This window comes from Sorex fumeus, unplaced genomic scaffold (genome assembly GCF_029834395.1).
Source record: "Sorex fumeus unplaced genomic scaffold, SorFum_2.1 ptg000034l, whole genome shotgun sequence".
NCBI classification, from domain to species: domain Eukaryota; kingdom Metazoa; phylum Chordata; class Mammalia; order Eulipotyphla; family Soricidae; genus Sorex; species Sorex fumeus.
Window position 1 is genome coordinate 2,542,192 of NW_026606091.1, and position 26,310 is coordinate 2,568,501.

Below are 26,310 nucleotides of genomic sequence, written 5' to 3' on the forward strand. Positions count from 1 at the left end.
ACTGTCTTTTCAATGGGTCATATTTTTTACTTCTGTTTTATTATCTTATTGTTTTGTCTTTGGGCCAGACCTGCAATATTTAGGGGTTGTTCCTCGCTCTGTCTGCACTCAGGAATCACTCCTGATGGTGTTCAGGTGACTATATAGGGCACTTGTGATTGAACCCAGGTCAGCTGTGAGCAAGGCAAGCATCCTAACCACTGTACTCTTTACAACCCCTTTTGTTCTATTTTAGATTACATCAACTTCATAATACTTAGGTGAATATCTTTGGCATTTTTTTCTTTTGAGTTTTGAGCCACACCTAGCACTTTGCATATTTTAAAGTTTTGTCAATGTAAGAGTGCAGTGGTTAATAGTGTAAGTAAAGTTCTGGGGGGTTTGTGCATAAAGAAAAATTGTGACTGAGTAAATTGCTATGATTATACATTTTTACATAATTTCAGTCTCTGACAGTAGCAGATATAAGGAGGTTTTTTTGTATTTTTTTAATTAGAGTTGTAAATAAAATCCCCATGAACTTTTTCAAGATAACTTTTACATTGAGTATTGGCATATCTTGTTTAGTCTATAGTTCAAGACCACAACATAAACAAAACTGCTATATTTAAGAGAGCATTTATATTCTTTTATGTTTATCATTATGCTTCCTTGCCTCCTAACCCGTTGAAAAGTACCCATTTGTGATCTAACCTTCACTATCATCTTCTAATATCTCATAGGTCTATATACACATACAAACAGGTATAATTGTGGAAAATGAAGATCAGTGTTAAATATGCATTTAATTCATTGTGTTTAGTTCAAACATCATTTTATTATTATTTATCAGGAGTTCATGTATTTAAAAATAAAATGCTAAAATACCATTTCAGTAGTCACCTTTTTATACAACTCTATAAGAATTTTACTGTTATTTTCTATCTTTTATCTTTTAGCATCCAATATATTTCTTCTTTTTGATTTTTGTGATTTTGTGTAACTGATTAATTAGGATTCACGAAGTCAAAAATTAAAGCATCCTAATTATTCATTTTGTAAATGTTTTTAAGGACATACTACCTTTTGCACCTAGTTCAAGATACTGTAAGTATGAATTAGTAGGAGGGAAAATCAAAGATGTAAAATTGAGAAAATCACATTTTACTTGGGCCTAAAAGCATGCAAATTAATCTACTAATATCAGTAGAGAATGGAGGACATTCCATGCAGAAGTGTCAACATGAGCAAAATCACAGGAGTTTGGAAGCATGTGAAATATTCAAAAATGTAAAGTAGGCCAGTGTGTTCATAGATTTTTTAAAGAGGAGTCAAGAGATAAACCGGAAATAAAATCATGGTGTTCTTTATGAAATCCCAAGAGATTTGGGATTCATTCAATAGTTAATAAGTAGGAAAGAGTCTTCAATAAGCTATTTGTTTTCAGCTTGGGGGTCATACCCAGCAAATATCAGGGTTTAGTCTTGGCTCTGCTGTCAGGAATCAATCCTGGTAGGGCTTAGGAGTCTATTCGGATGTCAGGGAGCAAATCCAGATTTGCCACATGCATAGAAAGTGCCCATCCTACTGTATTATCATTCCAACCCCTTCGATACACTGTTTAATAAAAATTATGGTGATGGTGAAATTTGCAAATAATGTTGATTCAGAATTATTTTGAATGATTCAAATATTTGATAATGTTAGTTAAATGAGAAGAGAGTTTGTCACAAAACAAACATTCACTAGAAGAAATCTTTATTATAAGGAAAGATCTACGCAATGTATTGTTTAAAATAACAGCAACTGTTTTCTAAATGTTTCCTCTAGTTTCTTACATTAGAGGTTGTCCATATATTGAATAGGTCTGTGAGGTCTTGTCTGTGTGATCAGATAACCTTGGTTTCCTTATAATATGCTGTACTATCCATTGCAAAAGATCTTTATTTTTAATCTTGGAGATTTTTACTGTACTCTTTCAGTTCTGTTATAAAACAGTAGTAAATAAAGTAGTAAATAAAGTTATTACGCACTCACTGAAATGTATTTAACTCACATGCAAACAACTTGAAACACATTCTTCTGTAGCATAAGCACCTATAACATGCCAGTGCCACAAACTGAGCTCTATACTCAAGCTCTATACTCAAACTGGAATGGGTTAAAAAGTGACTTAACTTGCCTTCAAAATAAGAAATTTAAAAACTGGGTCCAGAGAGATTGTACAGTTAGTAAGTTACTTGGATATGGGTGTGAGGGTGGAGATTTTAAATCTTAAAATAATGGTTCTAAGGTTTAGTTATCAGACTTTTTTTTTAGGTCAGTCATAAATATTTGATAATGTTAGGTAGACACTCCTTTGCCAGTTCCTAGTGACATATTTTATCACACAATCTGTCAATATATGATCAAGTATTGCAGAGATAATAGGATAGAAAAACAACATTAAGAATATACTAAGAAATTAAGAACAGGGCTGGCGAGATAGTACAGGAGTTTAGGCACTTGCCATGCACAATGCCGATCCTGGTCTGATCCCTAGCTTGATTTATGATACCTAAGTACTGCCAGGAGTGATCCCTGAGTATAGAATCAGGAGTAAGTTCTGTAAAACAATCAAACAGCACAAATGTTAATAATGCTTAGATTGGACTGAGGAAAACTTACCCAAGAACCATAAGAACATACAAGTCTTTTTTTTACCTTTTTTATAATTTTATTTATTGAATCACCATGAGAGCAGTTACAAAGCTTTTGGGTTTAAGTCTTGGTCATACAATGAAACACCCATCCCTTTACCAGTGCCCATTTTCCACCATCAAAAATCTCAGTATGTCCCCCACCCCACACCCTCCCTCTACCTGTGGGGCAGAAGGTTTCCACATTACTCTCTCTCTACTTTGATTACATTCAATATTTTGAGAACAGACCCACCATTATTATTTGGGATTTTACCCCAACACTCAGATCTGCCAAAAAGGCAACAGTAGACAATTTTTTTTCTATTGCTGGTTAAGAATAACATATGATGTTGGGCGGCCACAGTAGTGGCCGCGCAATTTTGGAATTCCGAAATTTCAACAATTAAATCTGGAAGGATTACTGCCAAAACCTGCTGGGTTCTGAGATTTAAGAACATACAAGTTTTATAATGTGTTAACCTCATAAAATGTGATATGCAATAGGGCAACATGACAAAACCTGTGCACTCTGTGTTAAGACATTGTTTTCTCACACAATATAAAACGTGAAAGGTAAATAACCTAAAGTCACTAATCAAGGCCACATGGCAATATTTTCAAGAATGCAGACTCTTTCTAAGTTTTAGCCATGACTTTTATTGTGAAGTCTTCCCCCCATTTATTTATTTATTTATGTTTTGGGCCACACCTGGTGCTGTTCAGGTGGTACTCCAGGCGCTGCACTCAGGAATCATTCCTAGCAGGTCTGCCAAATAGAAGGTAAGTATACTACCTGCTGTACTATCCACAATCCCTGCTCTTCATTTTATTTATACTCAAAGTTGAAAAATGTCTGCTACTTGTTCATATTTTAAACTTAACCATGTTTATTTTTCCATTTATAAATAATATCATTTCAAGTATCCTGCTTATATTTTATTAGAAGTTTATCACATTACAGGGCAACATAGAAAAAAGAAGGTCTTATTGTTAGTTGGTTGGATGGTTTGTTACTATAGTAAATATATTCATAATGATTATGTACATGAGAGAGTGAATTTGGGATAATGCAAACTTGGAGTATTGCTACAATAAATAAAAAATAATCAATCAACAATTTTTATAATTTTGACAGTATGAAAGAAATTACAATGTACTACCCTTCTAAAAAAATCTCATAGAGTCAAGGAAGATAATTCAAAGGACTAAGCATATGCTTTAATATGGTAGTCTTAGGTTCAATCTCCATAAATGCCTGTTACCCCACACAACTCCTGAACAAACAGCTGGAAACATCCCCTGAAAGCACAAGTATGGCTCTAAAAAAGATATCTGATGAATGGGAAGATAATGTGTTTAAAGAATATTTGCTGAAAAAGTTAAAAGATAGAACTTAAAGGATTACAAAATTTCATGAAACATTAAAGGACAGAGTTCTAGACACAGAGATAAAAACCTACAGAATAACTTTATTCAATAAATTAGTCGATGTGATTATACCACAGTCAGCATGTACAAGAGACATGCTGGAATTATGGCCAGTTTACATAGTTAGAGCCTTTTAAATCAGAATGATGTGTTTCAAGTGCAACTATGAAAAGAGAAGGAGAGAACTCACAAAGTCTTATTTACACATTATAATGAGAAAGATGAAATATAGAAAAGAAAAAGAAGCAAAATTCATTTTAGCAGTTTTTTTCTCATATTTAACCTCCCTCCTTCCTATCGCAGGAGTAGGGGCAGGAAAATTCAAGAAAAATGTAAAACCTCTACTTAGAAGAGCATCCAAGACTTTCATCATGCTCCTAACTTCCTAGGATTCTTTCTTACTATGTCATAAATGTATCCTGTCTATAAATCATGTGCTTATTCATCCCTTATAGTGGAATGGCTAGTATATTTTATGATGAAACTGTAACATTTGAACTAGAGGCAGTTTATCTCCTGAAAGAGATAAGGTAAAACCCAGGGAAGTAAAATCACAGCATCGTCTTGTAAATCTGAAAGCCTGCTGCTGGATCTACAAGAGAAGAAAAAATAGGAATTTTTTAAATCACTCATTTTATTAATAATAGTGTGATATTTCAATGCCAGGTGATTTTTTATTCCTTATTACAACTTTTCTTTCTATATAGTTCTTCTATTTTCATCATTTTGAATCACTAAGGTTAGAAGTGAAAATCTAGCTTCATGGATCTTACCCCAAAAAAGCATAACATTTGCATATCTTCTTAATACATTTCTAAACTTTTGGAAACACAGAGCTAAATCTCCATATCTTCTTCTCTACTCATTTCTAGTAGAATGTCTGGCACGGCATGTAATCAATTATTTATAAAGCATTATTAAAAACAACAATGGTTTCAAGAGTGAGGCAGTAACTATTGCAAATGAAAGGAAAGTGATCTCAAAATGGGGATGAAAGTGAAACAATTGGAATTGATAAAACTTACTATCCAAAAGGTGATATATGAGGGGGTATGTTGCCACCAGCAGGTCAATCTGTACCTGTGAGGAGAGTGCATCAGCAGCCTGATGGTGCATCAGACTTCCAGAAACCCCAAAATTGCTCTGTGCCTTTGGCCAGACCTCAAAAACTTGGGGCAAAATTTACCAAGAAAGTAAACAGCCAAAAGTTAGGAATATGGGAGACAAACCCACAAACCACCTCGGGCTCAGCTATATAATTGGAGGCATGGCCTCTCTAGTTCCTGATCAAACTTCTTAACAGCCACGATCCCAGGGACTCAGAAACAAATCTCGAAACCTAACGGCTTTTGGCAGAAATGCGTCCAGTCCCTGTGGTAGGTTACCAGTGCTGGGTCACCCCAGGTGAGAATAGGTTTTGTGCCTTTACCTGTTCCCCCTGGTGGCCCGGTGTCTGCCATCCTCCAGAGGCCACTTGACAGTCAGGTTTGGACCTGCAGTGACGAGACACGTGAGCCTCATAGGATGGGATTGGAGGTGGCACTTTCCTCCCTGTCCCAATAGGACCCCAAGTTGTCGCCCACGAACGGCCTCTCTGGCTTCTGATCAAGCTGCTTAACAACCATGAGCCCAGAGACTCAGGAACAAATCTCAGAACCCAGCAAGTTTTGGCAGAAATCCCTTCATATTTAAGTGTTAAAACTTCGGAATTTCATCTCATGGGAAGGGGGTGGTACCGACTCATCCTTCATGCCCTACTGAGGTCACTAGTTGCCCCCCACGAATGGCTCTCTGGCACGGCCATAACACCACACGCACAGATACCAATCTCGTAATAATTCTGGATCTTTGCAGAAATCCCTCCAGACTTACTTAGTAAAATATCAGAAATCCAAAATTGCGCGGCCACAAAGTGGCTGCATGACATCCTATGGTTCTCATAACCAGCTATAGAAATCAATGCCTTTTCAGCAATTCTGATTGTTGGGGGGAAATTGTAAATAATAATGGTGCATCTTTTGTTGAAGTAATGAATGTAATCAAAGTAGAGAGAGAGTTAAGTAGAAATCATCTGCCTCACAGGCATTGGGAAGGGTGGGAGGGGGGTATATTGGGGTTCTTGGTGGTGAAAAATAAGAACTGGGAATGGGAAAGGTGTTTGATCATTGTATGACTGAGACTTAAACCTGAAAGCTTTGTAACTTTTCCCACAGTGATCCAATAAATAAATATGGGGGAAAAAAAGGTGATATATGGAAAAGCTTCTATTGTTCAGTAAATGTATTCTTTCTTTTTTTTGGAAAAAAAAGCTCATTAATTCCTATGTTCCAGATGTCATTACTAAAATTTGACTTTTTCCTCCTTCTGAGGAAAAATCAAGGATTGGAAATATATCTTATTATGAAACATATGCCTTGCATGCATGAAACATGTGTTTGAAACCCAAGACAACATAAAGGAAAAATAATGATAAATAAATATATATTAACATTGAATTTTAAATGACAAAACCTAATACAAACCTAATACTTAGAACATAGCCTTTCCAAGAGGAAAAAAAATAGCTTATTTAGCATTATACTGAAAAACAAACCCCCAGTGTATAAATTAATGCTAGCTTTTCTTTAATTTTTTTTTGTGCTGAATCACAGTGAGATACAATTACAGACTTACAAAGTTTTGTGATTATGTTTCTGTCAAACAATATTTGAGTACCCATCCCTCAACCAGTGCCCATTTTCCAACACCAATGATCCCAGTGTGCTCTGGCCACCTATTCCTTCACCCCTGCTTCTATATCAGACACATTCCTTCTTATTCTCTCTCCCTCTTTTTGGGTGTTATGGTTTGCAATATAGATACTAAGCGGCCATCATAGTCCATAGTCTACTTTCAGCACAAATCTACATCCTAAGTGATTCCTCCAAATATTGCTTACCTAGTGATCCCTTCTCCTTCTTAGCTGCCCTTTCCCCCAGGACATGAGATTGGCTTCCAAGCTGTGGAGAGATCCTCCTAGTCTCTATCTCTACTATCCTTATGCGTTAGTCTCTTACTATATTACTTTAAATTTCATAAATGAGTGCAGTTATTCTATGTCTGTCCCTTTCTTTCTGACTCAATTTATTTAGCCTTATACTCTCCATGACCATCTACTTATATGCAAATTTTATGGTTTCATCTTTTCTAACAGCTGCATAGTATTCCATTGCATAGATGTACAAGAGTTTCTTTAGCCAGTCATCTATTCTCAAGCACTCGTTTGTTTGTTTTTTCCCAGATTCTGGTTATTGTAAATAGACCTGCAATAAACATACAGGTGCAGATATCATTTCTACTGTACTTTTTTGCATCTCCAGGATATATAATCAGAAGTGGTATTACTGGCTCAAATGGGAGTTCAATTTCTAGTTTTTTGAGAAACATTCATATTGTATTCCAAAAAGGCTAGACCAGTCGGCGTTCCACCAGCAGTGAAGGAGAGTACCTTTGTACACACATCCCCGCTAATACCAGTTGCTTTTGTTCTTTTGGATATGTGCCAGTCTCTGTGGTGTGAAATGATATCTCATTGATTTTTTTAATCTGAATCTCCCTGATGATTAGTGATGAAGAGCATATTTTCATTTCTCTTTTAGACATTCGGTTTTCTTCTTTCGGAAAGTTTCTGTTCATGTCATTGCCCCATTTACTGATGATATTGGATGTTTTCTTTTTCTAGAGTCCCACCAGTGCCTTGTATATCCTTGATATTAATTCCTTATCAAATGGGGATTGGGCAAATATCCTTTCCCATTCTGTAGATTGTCTTCGTATTCTGGTCAATCTTTCTTTTGAGGTGCAGAAGTTTCTAAGTTTAAGATAGTTCCGTTCGTTTATCTGTTTCCACTTGCTTGGTCAATGGCATTTCGTCCTTGAAGATACCTTTAGCTTCAATGCATAGAGGGTTTTTCGGAACTTTTCTTCAATGTACCTTATGGATTCTGGTCTGATGTTGAAGTCTTTAATCCGCTTTGATCTGACTTTTGTGTGTGATGTCAGGTAGAGGTCTGAGCCCATTTTTTTGCATGTAGCTGTCGGTTATGCCAGCACCATTTGTTAAAGAGACTTTCCTTTCAACACTTCATATTTCCTGTTCCCTTATCAAAGATTAAATGATCATATATTTAAGGGTGTGTGTAAGGATGTTCCACTGGTGTGTGGGTCTGCTTTTGTTACAATACCTTGCTGTTTTAATTACTACCACTTTGTAAGACAGTTTGAAGTTGGGGAAGGTGATGACGCCCATCATTTTTTTCCTCAAGAATTGCTTTAGCTATTTGTGGGACTTGTTGTTCCATATGAATTTTAGGAGTGTTTTATGAGCAGAGGATATGTTTCCATTTCCTTATGACCTCTTTTATTTCTTGAAGTAGTGTTTTATAGTTTTCTTTTTACAGTTCCTTTACCTCCTTAGTTAAGCTGCAGAGAAATCATTTGACAAGATTCAGCTTGTGTTTATAATGAAGACTCTCAGTAAAATGGTAATTGAAGGAACTTTCCTCAATATAGTCAGAGCCATCTGCCACAAGCCTATGACTAGCATTATCCTCAAAGGAGAAAAACTAAAAGCCTTCCTTCTAAGTTTAGGGACAAGACAAGGATGCCCACTTTCACCACTTCTATTCAATATAGTACTGAAGTATTTGCCATAGCAGTTAAGCAAGAACAAGTCATTAAGGGCATCCAAACAGGAAAGGAAGAAGTCAAAATAGCACTATTTACAGATGACATGATACAATATTTAGTGAATCTGAAAACCTCTATCAAGAAGCTCATAGAGCAAGAAAAAGATATTAAGGACATTCAAATAGGAAAGGAAGAAATCAAGCTCTCATTATTCGCAGATGATATAATACTATACTTAGAGAACCCTAAAACCTCTAAAAAGAAACTACTGGAAACGATAGACTTGTATAGTAAAGCTGCAGACTATAAAATCAATACCCAAAAGTCCATGGAATTCCTATATGCAAATAGTGATAGAGAAGAAAATTACATGAATAAAACAATCCCGTTCACAATTGTACCCCAGAAAATCAACTACCTAGGAATTAGCTTAACTAAGGAAGTAAAGGTCCTGTACAAAGAAAACTACAAAACGCTGCTTCAAGAAATAAAAGAGGATGTGAGGAAATGAAAAAATATCCCCTGTTCATGGATCAGGAGAATTAACATTGTCAAAATGGCAGTAATTCCCAAAGCACTGTACAAATTCAATGCAATTCCTATTAGGATACACATTGACATTCTTCAAAGAAATGGAGCAAGCACTCCTGAAATTTATATGGAATAATAAGCCCCCACGAATAGCTAAAGAAATTCTTGGGAAAAAGAAAATGGGAGGAATTAACCTCCCTAATCTCAAACTCTACTACAAAGCAGTAATAATTAAAACAGAATGGTACTGGAACAAAGGCAGAGCTGCAGACCAATGGAACAGGGTTGAATATACTGACATCTCCCCTCAAACATATGATCATCTAATCTTTGATAAAGGAGCAAGAAATGTGAAGTGGAGTAAGGAAAGCCTTTTTAACAAATGGTGCTTACAAAACTGGACGGATATGTGCAAAAAAACTGGGCTCAGATCTCTGCCTAACACCACGTACAAAAGTAAGATCAAAATGGATTAAAGACCTCAACATCAGACCGGAATCCATAAGTACATTGAAGAAAATTTGACAAAACACTCTATGACATTGAAGCTAATGGTATCCTCAAAGATATCATGCCACTGGCCAAGTAAGTGAAAACAGAGATAGACAAATGGAACTATCTTAAACTAAGAAGCTTCTGCACCTCAAAAGAAACAGTGACCAAAATACAAAGACAGTCTCCAGAACGGGAAAGGATATTGACTCAATACACATACGACAAGGGGTTGATATCAAGGATATACAAAGTGCTGGTTGAACTCCACAAGAAGAAAACATCCAACACCACCAAAAAGTAGGGCGACGAAAGGAACAGAAACTTTCTCAAAGAAGAAATCCAAATGGCTAAAAAGCACATGAGAAATTGCTCTACATCATTAATCATCAGGGAGATGCAGATCAAAACAACAATGAGATATCATTTCACACCACAGAGACTGGCCCACATCCACAAGAACAAAAACAACCGGTGCTGGCGTGGATGTGGCGAGAAAGGGACCCTCATTCACTGCTGGTGGGAATGCCGACTGGTCCAACCCTTTTGGAAAACAGTGTGGGCGATTCTCAAAAAATTAAAAATTGAGCTCCTTATTTGACCCAGCAATACCACTCCTGGAAGTATACCCCGGAGAGGAAAAAAAGTATAGTCAAAGTGACATCTGCACTTGTTTGTTCATTGCAGCACTGTTTACAATAGCTAGAATATGGAAAAAACCTAAGTGCCCGAGAACAGATAGATGACTGGTTAAAGAAACTTTGGTACATCTACACAATGGAGTACTATGTAGCTGTTAGAAAAAATGAAGTCATGAAATTTACATACAAGTGGTACTACATGGAAAATATCAAAAAAAAAAACACTGTCCTCCCATTGTTCATCCATTTGCTCAAGTGGGCCCAGTAACGTCTCCATTGGAGACTTTGTTGTTACTGTATTTGGCATATCGAATACATCACGGGCGGCTTGCCAGGCTCTGCCGTGCAGGCGAGATACTCTCAGTAGCCTGCCGGGCTCTCCGAGAGGGGCGGAGGAATCGAACTCGGGTCGGCCATGTTGTCTGCGTGCAAGGCAAACACTCCAGCCCTATAATTTCAGGGATCATTTCTATAGTATGTTACTAGAGAAGTTTCTCTGATCGTGTAGAGCACCCAGAAATATTACTAAGAAGTATATTTAGTATGATTGTTTAAATGGATTACTAGCTGGAGCCATAGCACAGCGGTAGGGCATTTGCCTTGCACACAGCCAACATGGCCGACCCGAGTTCGATTCCTCCGTCCCTCTCAGAGAGCCCGGCAAGCTACCAAGAGTATCTCGCCTGCATGGCAGAGCCTGGCAAGCTGCCCGTGATGTATTCGATATGCCAAACACAGTAACAACAAAGTCTCCAATGGAGACATTACTGGGCCCGCTCGAGCAAATGGATGAACAACGGGAGGGCCTTTACCTATGGAAAATATCATGCTAAGCAAAATGAGCAAGAAAGAGAGGGACATACATAGAAAGATTGCATTCATTTGGGTAACATAAAGTAACAAAATAAGAGACTAACATGCAAGGACAGCTGTGATAAATACCAGGAGGTTCACTCCATGGCTTCGAGGCCAGCTGCACACTCTAGGGGTAAAGGCAGCTCAGATGGAGAAGGGAGCACCAAATAAAAGGTGCTGGGAAGATCCTCCCAGGACGAAAGATGCATGCTGAAAGTAGACTCTAGACCAAACATGACTGCCACCCAATGCCTCTTCTGCAAACCACAGCACCCAAAAAGAGAGAACAAAAGGGAATGCCCTGCCACAGAGGCAGGGTGGGTGGGGGATGGGGGGGCAGGAGGGATACTTGTATTGGTGAGGGTGGAGAATGGGCACTGGTGGTGGAACAGGTACTCAATCATTGTATAACTGAAACCCAAGCACAAAAAACTTTTAAGTCTACAACTGTATCTCTTGGTGTTTCACCAATAAAAGAAAAAAAGAAGCTCCTAGAAACAATGGACTTGTAAATTCACGAGAGAAGAAAGTGATATGAAAAAGGCAATCCCATTCACAATCATGCCTCAGAAAATCAAGAGCCTTGGAATTAATGCTGTTTTTGTATGCCTGAGTATATCAGTAATGACTGCCTTGTTTTCAGACAAGCATTAACTCTTTGAATGATTTTTACATTAAAGTTCTAAATCTGACCTTTGTTTAGAGAAAAACAATGCAAAAGTAGACAACATAACAACAACACTTCAACAAAATTTATCTCTTATTTGAAATGATCAAATATAAAACTATATTTTAAACATATAAATGAAAGGGACAGGAGAATATAAAAGGTATCACTCTACAGGGGAAAGATAGGAATTCTATTGAAGGATTTGTTTATATTAGAAATTATAAGTATACCAACAATGAATATATTTTTACACAATATCATCATTTAACCTAAAAATGATCCAGTAATTTTCTGTCAAATAGAAATTGTGGTATCATTAGTGGTAGGCTGTAAGCAACACAATTTTTATCTATATGATGAAAACAATAAATATGAGCATAACCAAAAAAGTGAGATCTGAGATCTTTCAACTAAGGCTGAAAATGAACAATGCCAAGTACACTGTACCTGGAACCACAAAGTTGAATCCTCCTTATCCCTAATAGATCATCAAAATCTAAATAAAAAAATAAAAGGTCAGGGACCAAAAAAGATATTATAGGGTGTAAGGCACATGTCTTACATGGACCCAACCCTGGTTCCATCTTCAGCACTTCAGTATCTCAGTACCTTCTTTGGATGTAACCCTCATACTCCCTCCCCTCCTTCTCTCATGCACCTCCAGGTAGGTGTTGCCTGTCCATATATTAGCACTGAACTCTTCAGTCCAGATAGCCACGAATCACCAGGATTGGCCCATGGCCCCCTGAGAAGGGTTTAAGAGAACCATACCCAACACAAAAATTGAAATCTTTCATAAAACAAAGCTTTCAATATAGTTTTGGAAATAAAAAATACGAAATAGAAGAAGCAACTTGAAACACTATTGCTTCTGAGAAGTATGATTTGCATGTCAGAAGGGTTGGGGTTGAGAAATTCTGTAGTTCTTCATGAAACTTGACTTTTCTTTGATTTGTTTATATTTGGGGTGCACATATGGCAAAGCTTAGGGATTACTCCTGGCTCTGTGCTCAAGTATCACTTCTGTTGCAGCTTGGGGGACCATATCTAATGCTGGGGGTTAAACCCAGGTGGCTCATGTATAAGATCTATTCCCTGTTATTTCTCCACTCTGAAAGGAAATTTTAAAGAAGTGCATGACACTTCCAAAAATATCAAGAAAAAAACAATTGAATTCAAAATTTGTATCACAAAGCAAAAGTTTATTCTCAATGATTTTCCAATAAAATAGCAATTTGGGGTTTTAATCTGAGATGTGGGTATAGAAAAATCAATGAATAAACTGAGTCATAGATTCTAGAAGTTCAGTGTGCTATTCATTGCACCATGGAGTCATCTTCAGTCATAGATTTTAATGACTGTAGTTAAAGGATGAAAAAACATTTATCAGAACTGAAGCAAAAGTGCAGTTGGTGAGATGCCTGCTTTGCATTCAGCAGTCCCAGGTTCAATCCCTACCACCCCAAAGGGTTCCCCAAACCCACCGGGAATGATCCCTATGCTCAGAGCCAGGAGTAAGCTCTGAGAACCATTGATACTGGCCAAAATACCAAAAAAGAGAGAAATCATTGACTAGATGGAATAAATTATACACATATATATACTCTATTCTTTGTTTGTTTGTTTGTTTTTAAATGTCCTAAAATGTATTTCTGCAGAATTGTTTTCTTTTAGTTGTCATAATTCACTGGACTTTTATCAATTTTTCTGCTAAAAAATGAATAGAATATTACCACAAGATGGAAGCTTTGAACAGACACTCAAATGTTTATTATAAAAATCAGATGTGTCCACTGAAATGGACATTTGCTATTTTTCTTCTTGTTCATAAAATTTTCACGTGACTTTTGAAAGCAATGAAAAAAAGAAACTTTAATTTGATGTGAAAATGACTTGAAAATTTAACAATCTTCATGTAAAAGAAATTTTCAATGAAATAATAGTGATAAAAGGTGCCATTTTTAAATATGAGAACTCCCTTGTGCTTATTATCCTTCAACCTGGTCACTTATCATGTTGGGTCACAAAATGAAGAGTGAGTGGCATAGCACCCAAATGATTTCACATACAATAGATGATTATGCCAGTATCAAAGACACTGATAATTTATGACAGGGGTGAAAAAACTAGTCTGCCTTGGGAATTGAATTTGTTCAGCCACTGAGATTACGAAGAATAAAATCCATGGTTAACTTAGTAAATGTAGTTTAAAATTTCAAAATAAAAATGGCTTAATTGGAGACTTTTTTAAAAAGTATGATTAGTTATTTAAATTATTTGGTAAAAAAATAAGCTTATGGAATAGTTACATGAATAGAATAAAATCCCTTACCTAAACTTATCAATATTTTACAGCTTTGCTTTATTTTTATAAACTACTTGTTCCAAAAGGAAAAGTACTCCTCAGATCACCATAATATGACCCACAAATTCAGAAAAATTAATATGGATTAAACAATATTCTCAGGTATTATGTAGTCCATCTAGAAATTATTCGAACTGTACCAATAAATTACTTTAGAGTCATTTTTCAGAGAGAAACCTAATGTAGCACTTTAAATATGGAAATAAAAATAGCATAACATATACTATTTTTCTTGCTTTTTTGAAATTTATTCCACTCAACCTGAGTAAAATGAAAACAAATATAAAAACACCCGAGTGGAAAAATAATAGAGCCCCTAAAAAATAAAAAAATCAGCATTTCTTTGTAATAAGTAAACAGCATTGCCTCCTAAAATTTCTAGATTTATTCCATTTTCTCATCTATTTAGTAGCAATCTTTAACTGAACAAGCTCCATTACTTCTCTGTCCTCAGTTTCTCTTATCTATAAGATAAAGGTAAAAATATGTAGGAATACTTTTTTTTTACCCTGTCCTTGCGAAATAGAAACCACGACATTAAATTTGCCATGCATGGAAGGCATATATTCCAGTGCTTAAATGTAGTCAATGCTTTAATAACTTTTAACTTTAGAATTATGAAAATTTTACTTTTTTTTAACAGCCTACTTTCAAAAACGGTTTGGCAAAAAGGATTTATGTGGCAAAGTTAAATCTCGCGGTTCATAATGCCATGTTACACACTGGTTTCCAAATGAATGCTCTCATCACACTGCCATCGAGGGGCATGTCACAGCTAATTATCTGTCATCACGCCCTGTTGCATAGGCAGTATCTTGCCTGCTGCTGCGGGGACCTCCATGCTGTCTATTGATTCATTTGCATTGCCTCCTGAGCGTCTCTGCTGTGTATGGATCACACAGAATGAAGCCCAGGGACCAACTGGCAGGCCCATCTGAATTGTGGAACACAGTTCAGGCCCCTCCTCATTACTTAGTGAGTAATGTGGGGATGTTCAGTGGTTCACACACCCTGGCAATGTAAACGGTCATCTGCTGCCTCATCTGCTTTTCCGCGTCTGGGGTGCAGGACCAGATCGGCTGAGGAACTTTGCTAACACTTAGGCAAACAGCTCTGGGAGTTCCTGAGTTTGGCAACGTTTCCTTCAGAAGCCTCATTTGTGCCTGCACCGTCTGCCTCTTTTATGCCTTCGCAGCTTTCCGAAGCAACCTTGAAATAGATCTCTCCCATAGTCAAGTTGTATTTATGTCCCTTTGACATAAAGACTGCAACTCTTCTCAATAGAATTTTTAAAATGTCCTGCTCGCTGACTGTGATGTTTCTGTAAAATGCTAAGAGAACATATATTTAACAGAATCAGACTGTGGACATCAAATTTTACAAATGTAGGGAAGTGCATCTCCTTAACTGATTCCCCATTTAAAATTTAAAATGCATTCTTTAAGTATGCATAGATGTAGGAAAATGCATTTCCTTAACTGATTCCCCATTTAAAAATTTAAATATATAAATACATTCTCTAAGTATATGTAAAGATTAAATAATGTTTTCTAAACTGTTAGGCATTGACTTTAAATACATATTGTAATTGTGTTCCAATACAAATATATTCCTCCAAATATGATACATAGTATACAGTTTAAGAAATAAAATTTGACTCCATTTTTACTTTTTTTTTCTTTTGGGGTCACACCGGGCGTTGCACAGGGGTTACTCCTGGCTCTGCACTCAGGATTCACTCCTGGCGGTGCTCAAGGGACCATACAGGATGCTGGGAATCGAACCGGGGTCAGCCGCGTGCAAGGTAAACGCCTACCCACTGTGCTATTGCTCTAGCCCCAATTTGACTCCATTTTTAAAAATTAGCTTCAAATTACTAACCATCAATACACGCCTGTGTGTGTGCGCGCGTGCACGCACACACACACACTCACACACTCACACACACACACATGAAAAGAGGAGAGAAATAGTGGAGCCAATTAAAGTTCCTGCCTTGAAAGTGTGTGGTCATGAGTTCCAATGCCTGGTGTCCCATAAGTGATAAGCACAATCCTAACAAACTCTGCTCTTTGAACCTGGAAACATCCTATCTGTAACACCATTGGAAGCAAGAAATTTCCAGCCAAACTGTAGCTGTTGTATATGATATTACAGAAAGGGTTGCAACAGTGGCATAGCCAACAGTGGCATAGCCAGGAAGTGCAACATCTGGCAAGACACTCCCAGCAGACATCAAAGTTGTAATTTGCATCTGTCAACCCTAGAGAGTATGAGAGCAAGAACCACAAGTAAAGGAGTGAAAACCTCACTGAGCACTACCATCCAGTGTGCAAACACCAAGCTGGATATGCAATCAGGCATGGTGCTGACACTTTTGTTTAAGAAAGAAGCAACAAGAATGCAACTAGGGAGCTTATAACAGGGCATTACTGAGAAATAAAGTTAGTTTCGTTGGAAAGAATTTTTATTGCATGAACTTTATTCTCAAATTTTCTCAAATTTTCCTTTTCTCTTATATTCATGTGGTGCCCTTTCTGCTATACTCCTATAATTATCCATATAGACACTTAAATCCAAAGTATTGCTTAGGAAAAAAAGGGGAAAATAAGTATTACACAGTCCCAGTCACGGTAAATATAAGATTGAAGGGCAGTGTTGAAAAATAAGTTGACGCTGAAAATTGATTTCCTCTAGGTGTCAGTATAGTCCTAAAACTTTTTCATCCTTAGTGTTAATGGGAGGGAAGTGGAGCTCAGTAAAATAAATTAAAGTAAATGTTTGTTTGACAATCACAGTTTATACTATTTTTACATTTAAATATTTTTCTTTTAAAAATGAGCTAAATTTGAAATGGAATGTATCATCTGCAGATGACAGAATGGATTTTGTACTAGAGGGAACAAAATGTGACTATGATTAATTTCTGACAATATACTGTTTACTGTATTATTTTTTGGCATTGCAAAACCCTATTATTGATTTTTGGCTACCATAATTTATTCTCTCCTTTCAGAGACGCTAATATTTTAAAAATTCAGTAAACTTAGGTGAAAACTATTAGTTACTGGACTTATTCAGAATGTTCTTTAGCAGAAGCTTGAACTGTATGTTTATCACTAACAGTGTAGATTTGCTTAATTTGACTAACATAGAATTCTAATAGGTTACAGTAACACATGAAGTTTCTAGTGAGCATGTAGTTGTTATATATCATAACAAGCACTTTATTAAAACACTGAAATCCTCATTCCATAAACCATAGATAATTATTTTTATTTCAATATAGGCTTCCTATTACCCAAATGCCTCCAATGGTATACCAGAGAAGTGATATTGACATCTTCACTCCTCTAAATGCAACACATTTCAGATATTCATGATACTCTTTTTTATTCCTATGGTATTTGATTTAATTGCTTACTTATCAAGGAAAGTGATCTTTAGTCCATATTCTCTTCCTCTTAACTTTTCCTCATACTCTATTTTGAAAAATAACCCTCAGGAAAAAGTGAAAAAATAAAAAATACAGACAAATATTCTATTTCATTGCTATTAAGAGTTTAGGATATGTTTTATTTCTCTAAATAAAACACTGATCTATATTTTTTCATTAAAATTTATTTTTCTGAAGGCACTGACAATTACTGTCACTGTCACTGTCCTCCCGTTGTTCATCGATTTGCTGGAGCGGGCCCAGTAGAATCTCCATTGGAGACTTCGTTGTTACTGTGTCTGGCATATCGAATACGTCACGGGGAGCTTGCCAGGCTATTCCGTGCGGGCGAGATACTCTGAGTAGTTTGCCGGGCTCTCCGAGAGGGGCGGAGGAATCGAACTTGGGTCGGCCATGTTTGCTGCGTGCAAGGCAAGCACCCTGCCACTGTGCTATTGCTCCAAATTGTCAGGATAATTAACACTACCAAAATTATAGTTAACAGTAATTGTCAGACGAGATCGGAAGCGTTCAGGGTGGTATGGCCGTACCGAGTTCGATTCCTCCACCCCTCTCGGAGAGCCCGGCAAGCTACCAAGAGTATGTCGCCCACACGGCAGAGCCTGGCAAGCTCCCCGTGACGTATTCAATATGCCAAACACAGTATCAACAAAGTCTCCAATGGAGATGTTACTGGGCCTGCTCGAGCAAATTGATGAACAATGGGAGGACAGTGACAGTGACAGTGACAATTTTCTCTTAATTTTGGCTCCAATTTTTATACTATATGATGCATAAAGGGTTCTTGCATGTTAAAATGTGTCCAACTATTTATCACCTCAAAATGCAAGAGATCTGGATTAGAAGCTAAGCATAGAAAATAAAATGATAGGATATTTGAAACCCCTTCCAGTGCACACAGTATAGCCAGCATAAACTATAATTCTTTTGAATACAAGGACACTTTATGTTTACATCACCATGATTATTCAATCATTTGAGGAGGTAGTACATTTTGGAGATGGTTGATGATTTGATTCACCAATCTATAAGAACCTAGAAAAAATTTAGGAAAATTCAGAAATTATCTCACAGCTAATCCTTCCAGCTATGGAAAAATATAAAGTAGTCCCTCTCTGAACAAAAGTGACAGATTATTGTTTGTTTTGTTTATTCGTTTGATTGTTTGGGAGTCAAACCTGGAGTGCATACTCCTGGCTTAGGGCTACTCTTGGTTCTGCACACAATGAGAACAGCAAGCACTCCTGGTGGGGCTCAGGGGACCATATGCGGTGCTGGGGATCTATCCCAAGTCAGCCACATTACAAGGAAAGAAACTCCCCACTATACAATGGCTCCATCCCCAGAGACAGAATTTTAAAAAATAAATAAAACAATTATACTCCATAATAGAAAAGTCCCTATCTTTGAAATGAATGGATACTCACATTTATTCATTGCCAGTGTAAATGGATAACAAATTGTTAGTTCACGCTGAACACTCAAACTTAGTATATACTCAGTTTACTTCCAACAGACTGTGGCCAACTCTACTGAACATATCTTTTACAGAAAAAGATTAAAGTGTATTTATAATGTTATTCAGAGAGCAAGATCAGAATTAATCCCACTCTTTTAGGCATTATTTTTCACTCAGCCAAAAATAACTTTTGAAAAAAATAAGTAAGACTTTTTTTTCCCTAGAAAAATTTTTAGCAAATATTTAATCTCCTGGGTAATTACTTTTATTTAAAATATGTTTTAGTTTTCGTCTTTCTGTTGTAACATATTATCACCAGATTGATGACTTAAAACAATGTGCATTATTTTTTTTTAATCCTTCTGGTATCCAGATGTCCAAACAAGTTGCTGAAATAAAGGTCTAAGCAGGTCTGTACTTTTTCAAGAAGCTCTAGGAGAGAATATTGATCTTTTCCAGATTAACTAGAGTCCATTATTTGTCTTTGTTGGTTCATTGCTGCTTCCTTTACTCCCAATATTTTCAAGGTTGCATTTTCTCCCTCTCTTACACTCTATCACATGATCGTCCTGTATTTTCCGTGTCAAATATCCCCATCTCTTCTCCTGGATGGACACTGGGGATATGTTAAGGTTCCAACCAGTTAATCCAAGTTGAGCTCCCTTGGTTCAAGATCCTTAATTTGTGGCTGATGAGATAGAATAGTAATAGATAGAGATACTGTGCTTGCCTTGCTTGTGACTGACCAGGGTTCAATTCCCACATTCCATATGGTTCCGAAGTCCTGCTAGGAGTGATAATCTGAGTACAGTGAAAAAAGCCCTAAGTATCACTGGGTGTGCAAAAATCCAGCCCCCTCAAATCCTTAACTGAAACACGAATCACGACCATCCTGTTATTCGTAGATTGCCTCGAGCAGGCTCCAGTAACGTCTCCTTCATCCTAGCCCTGAGATTTTTAAGAAAGTGCTATATTAAAGGCTCTTTAGGAGAATGAGACCCATCATTGTTACTGGTATTTGGCATATTGGTTATGCCACGGGGAGTTTGCCAGACTCTGCCGTGTGGGCAGGTTACATTCAGTAGCCTGCCAGTTTGTCCAAAGTAGGAATGAGATAATAAGATGTCATAATAAGATGTCGCACAGCCACAAATGCGGCCGCGCGGTTCTGGGAGCTGGTTTTTATAGTCTCTGAGTCTTGGCCATTGATGGGATTACACGGCGCCAGGGGGCCAGTTGGTGGGTGTGACCTCCGCCTACTGGAATTCGGAGGATCTGGGTGGAGGGTGCTCAGCCCCGATCCAAGTAGATTTGGAGATATCAGCCCTGGGACCCGCATGCCTTTTTTCCTCTGCCGGTACCTTCAGGTGTGCGGAGAGTGGTCTCAGCATGGTGATGGCTGGTCCTGGAGGTCTTTGACTGCTGGAGCCCTGGTCGGGGCGGGGAGGAAAGCTCAACCCGCTCCCCTACAAGGGGCCCCGGCGAGGACAGCCAGTTGTTATTAACTTAATAGCAACTATAAATTCAACATTGTCATGAAATATCACAGGTTTCATGGATTAGAGATTGTAAATCAACGGGGTCAATTTTCAACTATTCCAAGAATAGTTGTTAGATGTGCCTCTTCTGAGACATTGACTCAATTACCAATGGGGGAAAATAAAGCCAGTTTCACGCTCTTCATTTCTCTTCATTAAACTTTCATTAAAAGTTTATTCTTAGTCTGTCATTTGACAATGATAGAGGACACTGAATCAAGACTCTAAAACTGGCTAAACAGTTCTGGTATATCCTCATGAGTATTCCACAGAATTGTCTGCTCTCCCATACACTCCTCCCCAGCAGAGGAGAGTTCTTATTTTCTGTTATACTGTGACTCAAACTACTTCTAGGATACATATTTTGGTTTAACCACTTAGCAGAAGTGCTTAAATTCTTGCTTTTAATCCATTGGATTTATTTTCTGTCCTTAAAATTTCATGTACTCAAGATGTTTTTATGTATCACACCATTTAGAAGAAAGGGAACTCACTTTCCATTGTGAAAAAAATATCTTTCAGACTTAAGAATCTGAAGGGGAAACCATTAATTCATTGCTCTGTGAAGACCATAAACTTGAATAGGCTTTCTCAACCAGTCTTTGAGCTTTTCTGTGCTGATAATTTTGTATATGTATATGTGTATATATATATACATATATATATATTTCTATGAGCTTCAGTTTTCTCTTGTCAACTGCTTTAAAAAATATTTCTTACTTTTAAGAATTTCAAATTCTACATGTCCACAGCGCAATGATTTGTTTTGCATAAACAAAGATGCCTTATCATTATTTACTTTGTGTTTATTTAAAATTCCACCAGCCATAAATGACTTAAGCAGTAATTCAAGAATCATTTTAGATCTTTTCTCTTTCAAGTGGGCTGGAGCGATAGCACAGTGGGTAGAGCATTTGCCTTGCACACGGCCTACATGGCCGACCTAAGTTCAATTCCTCTGCCCCTCTTGGAGAGCCCGGCTAGCTACCAGAGTATCTCGTCCTCACTGCAAATCCTTGCAAGCTACCCGTGATGTATTCAATATGTCAAACACAGTAACAAGTCTCACAATGTTACTGGGCCCGCTCAAGCAAATCCATGAACAAAGGGGGGACAGTGACAGTATCTCTTTCAAGTGTCAGTTGGCTAATTCAACTTATCATTAAAATTCATACTATGGCTGATGACCTGTCCTCCAAAATATTTTTTTTAGTTTTCTTTTCTTTCTCTAAACTTTTCACTACAGCTTAACTGGAATTTTCTATAACTTAAAATAAAAAGGTCTTAAATGCTTTTTTATGTGAAAACTTTACTACACTAAATATAACAAGCTTTATCAGTTGTAAGACAGCAGGTATATATTCAATATTGAAGTTGAAAAAATCAATGTACTCACTGTAATTAAAGTTATGTACTTCATGAGATAAAGGACCACCAAAAAATGAGACAGTATTATAAGAACCATGGCTAATATTAGAATACAAGACTAAAATTCTTTAATAATGTTTCATTTCAAAGGGCTGTCTGCATCTGAATGCATAAACTCATTTAGTGAGATATAAAAAAAAATCTGTATTTGGGGACCAGAGAGAGAGAGAGAGAGAGAGAAAGAGTACAGCAGGTAAGGTACTTACCTAGCATGTGGCCAACCTGGGTTTTCTCCCTTGTATAAGAGTGATCCCAAGTGTGAGTCAGGAGTAAACCCTAATCACAACCAAGTGTACCCCAACTTAAATTTTACATTTGGGGAATGTGGAGTTCACTATCAGCCTTAAAAACTTCCTGTCAAGTTTCCAAGTTCCCTTCCCCTGCAGCCCCTTCATTGATTAGGAACCAAAGCTTTATCTACCCCTCTGAAATCTATCCTCTTCTCTGCTAACATCTTCTCCGCTAACAGACAGGTCTACTAAATTTTAGCCACTTTCTGTGACTGCTTAATGGTTCTCTCTCTCTCTCTCTCTCTCTCTCTCTCTCTCTCTCTCTCTCTCTCTCTCTCTCTCTCTCTCTCTCCTAAGCTTTTTGGGTCACACCCGGCGATGCACAGGGGTTATTCCTGGCTCTACATTCAGAAATTACTTCTGGCTGTGCATAGGGGATCATATTGGATGCTGGGAATCAAACCTGGCTGAGCCGCGTGCAAGGCAAACTCCCTACCTGCTCTGCTATCGTTCCAGCCACAATTGTACTCTCATTGTCTTTTATTTTTTGTATAACCAGGTACTCTGAAAATGGCTGGAGGCAGAGTACAAATATTCATCAAAATGAAAGAAATTAAGTGAGATTGTGCTCTCACAACTTCGAATTTCCACCAGGTGGCACTATTTTATGTTTAATAGGGGCCATATCATTAAACACCAGAAATACCATGCAAGTGTGCTGTCCAGGGTGTTTGAAAATAATCACGCATGTGTATCTGTGTTTGTGCACTGGCACTCTTCTCACTGAATGCTACTTAGCTTTTCCTATTAAATTTTTCAACTCAACAGAAGCAGAGTGAACAACTTACTGAATTATTGGTCAGCTGATAGAGTAGATAGATATAATAGAGTCTCTGATAGAGAGACATAGGACTAATCAGAAATAGAAACCCCTCATATTCTGGAGACACATTATGGTCTTCGAATTCTGCAAGAATTCAAACTTGGCTTAGAGAAATTATTGTTGATTTCTGGAGAAAAATGTGGAGGGAAATCTGAAGTGCTCTAAGAAACAAGAGCAGCTTTATTTTACCAGATCTCAAGTTAACAAGTTTCAAGTTTTGTTTCGTTTGTTTTGTGTGACACCCCACTGTGCTCAGGGCTTACTCCTGGCTCTGTGCTCAGGGCTAACACCTGGTGGGAATCAGGGACCATATGTGGTGCTGGGGATTGAGTCAGTGTACTGTGTGCAAGTCAAGTGCCTTATGTGATGTGCTATCTCTCTCTCTGCCCCATAAATTTCAAATGTAACTAATTTTAAATTTAAAAACAGAGGTAAGAGGAGAGTGGGAGGGAGAGCTCATTTTAAAGCAACCTTAAGTTAAAATGAATGGAGAAGGGGGGCTGTGTAGGCACAAGGAGTCTGCCATAATGTCTCCTCTGGGGCTACATCTGCAGAAAAATGAAGGCAGAAAAGGTAGGACCTGCTACTAGGTCCTTAACATTGATTTGTCGTTGCTCCTCCCACAAGGAGTTTAGTTTTATTGAGTTACTCTCACAACAGTGCTCCTGAGGCACACACCCAATTCCATCAGGCACTATTAATCCTATATTACTTTTCTTTTTCCTTTATGTCATTCGCATGGTTTATTTAGCAATGTCCTTTTTGTATATACACAGAAAGACAGTTGATGCTACGCTTTTATAACATGGGAGTTAATACTCCTGAGTGTTCATCATATTTACCTGACTTAAGCCTCCATTGCCCTTACTTCCTAACACCCCTCAAAAGGAGGGTCCCAGTGAAGGACAAGGATGGACCCAGGGCAAGCTGTTAGCTGTTCTGGCATCAGAAAAGGACACGCTAAGTGCCATAAGAAGTATAATAAGTTAGGAGCACAGACATGAAACAAACTCTGTTATGACCCAAAAAGAAGTAACTGAATAAGGACCCTGCTAGGGTTAAGAAAGACTAACCTGGCCTGAGGACTGTGGTCTTTGATATATAGCAAGATGTTTCCAGGAAGACCCAACATTTAAACTTAATATATCTATTACTGTAATTACACAAAATGACTAGAAATATTACTGCACTGTAGCATTGTCCTCCCTTTGATCTTTGATTTGCTGAAGTGGGCCCAGTAGCGTCTCCACTGTGAGACTTGTTGTTGCTGTGTTTGACATATCAAATACATCGTGGGTAGCTTACCAGGCTTTGCCATGCAGGCGAAATACACTCAGTAGCTTGCCGAGCTTTCTGAGAGGGGCAGAGGAATCGAACCCAGCTTGGCTGGGCCGGCAGCTTGCAAGGCAAACTCCCTACCACTGTGCTATCGCTCCAGCCCTATACTTTCAGGGATCATTTCTGTAGTATGTTACTAGAGAAGTTTCTCTGATCGTGTAGAGCACCCAGAAATATTACTAAGAAGTATATTTAGTATGATTGTTTAAATGGATTACTAGCTGGAGCGATAGCACAGCGGTAGGGAGTTTGCCTTGCACGCAGCCAACATGGCCGACCCGAGTTCGATTCCTCCGCCCCTCTCGGAGAGCCCGGCAAGCTACCGAGAGTATCTCGCCCGCACGGCAGAGCCTGGCAAGCTACCCGTGATGTATTCAATATGCCAAACACAGTAACAACAAAGTTTCCAATGGAGACATTACTGGGCCCGCTCGAGCAAATCAATGAACAATGGGAGGGCCTTTACTTTACTTTACTTTACTTTACTTTACTTTACTTGCTGAGAAAAGGAGGAAACAATATGTCCTAAATGGGATTCCCACCCTTGAGCAGATCTCCTAGTGATCTAGCATGCCAAAACTCTCAGATGGTATTTTTTTCTTAATGTTCCCTGAAGAAGGGGCTCTACATCTGTTTGTTGTTATGACAATGTTCAACCCCACCTATGTGTACTCCCACCCTTCATTATTTCTATATAACTATGCTGTAAGGGGAGAGATCTAACATTGCTGGGAAAAGGAAAAAAAATAAAGACACTGTAATAGGAGGGAAGAAAAATAATGATACTGTAAGAAAGAGTGCTAGCTATGCTGGGGAAGAAATAACTAAGCTGTAAGAGAGACTCCGGAGGATAAAGCTATAAGAGGGAAGAAGGAGAAGAGGAAGAAATAAACGGTCCCTGATTACCAACCATCCTTGGGTCCTATTCCTCCATTCCCCCATCCCCTCATCCCTCATCCGTCTGTCACAGTGGGCTGGTCATGGGAACAGTTCTCAGCCACCAAACACTTGCATCCCAGAGCTCATGCTCTTTGAACTCACAGGTCCTGGGTATAAGCTTTTCTGTATGGAGTTTAGAACATCCATCCAATTCTGTAGCTTACTTTTTTGCAGGAAATGTTGCACTTGGCATGGAAGTTGCCCATGCCTAGTGGGTTCCAGGAGGCTACTGGGGAGCTTTTGCTTGATAAAGAGAAGAGTGGGTGTAAGAAAAATTGATGGTGGAGCTATACACGTCTTTACTAGATGGCACGGTGTATGAACCAAGGCTGGATCAGCTTAACAATTTAACCAGAGCTCTAAGTGCCCTTGTCAAAACAAAAAGAATCTGGTATTCTTGTGATTTATAATGTTGAAACCGAAGGACTTCTGAGAGCAAAATTGATTTGTATATATTTCCATAGAGACAGGAGCATGGAAAGACTGGAGAGCTTCCTGAGCAAAGAGCTCTTGCTGATACAATTTTAACACACTGAAAGTTAAAATCTCCAACACAAAGATTGTAAAATAGTAACACTTTCCTCTAAATTCTGATGCAGGGGCCAGAGAGGTAGTACAGGTTAAGGTGCATGATTTCCATGCAGCTGATTCTGCTTCTTCTATCCCCAGCACTGGATGATCCTTTAAGCGCTGCATCCTCAGACTCTGGTATTGAACCACTGTATAAA

The 26,310-nt window shown here is 37.9% G+C and overlaps 1 pseudogene; it reads left to right on the top strand.

Annotated features, from left to right (window-relative positions):
• The first annotated feature begins 24,740 nt into the window (after positions 1-24,740).
• Positions 24,741-24,836, top strand: LOC130026679 (uncharacterized; annotated as a pseudogene).
• The last annotated feature ends 1,474 nt before the right edge of the window (positions 24,837-26,310 follow it).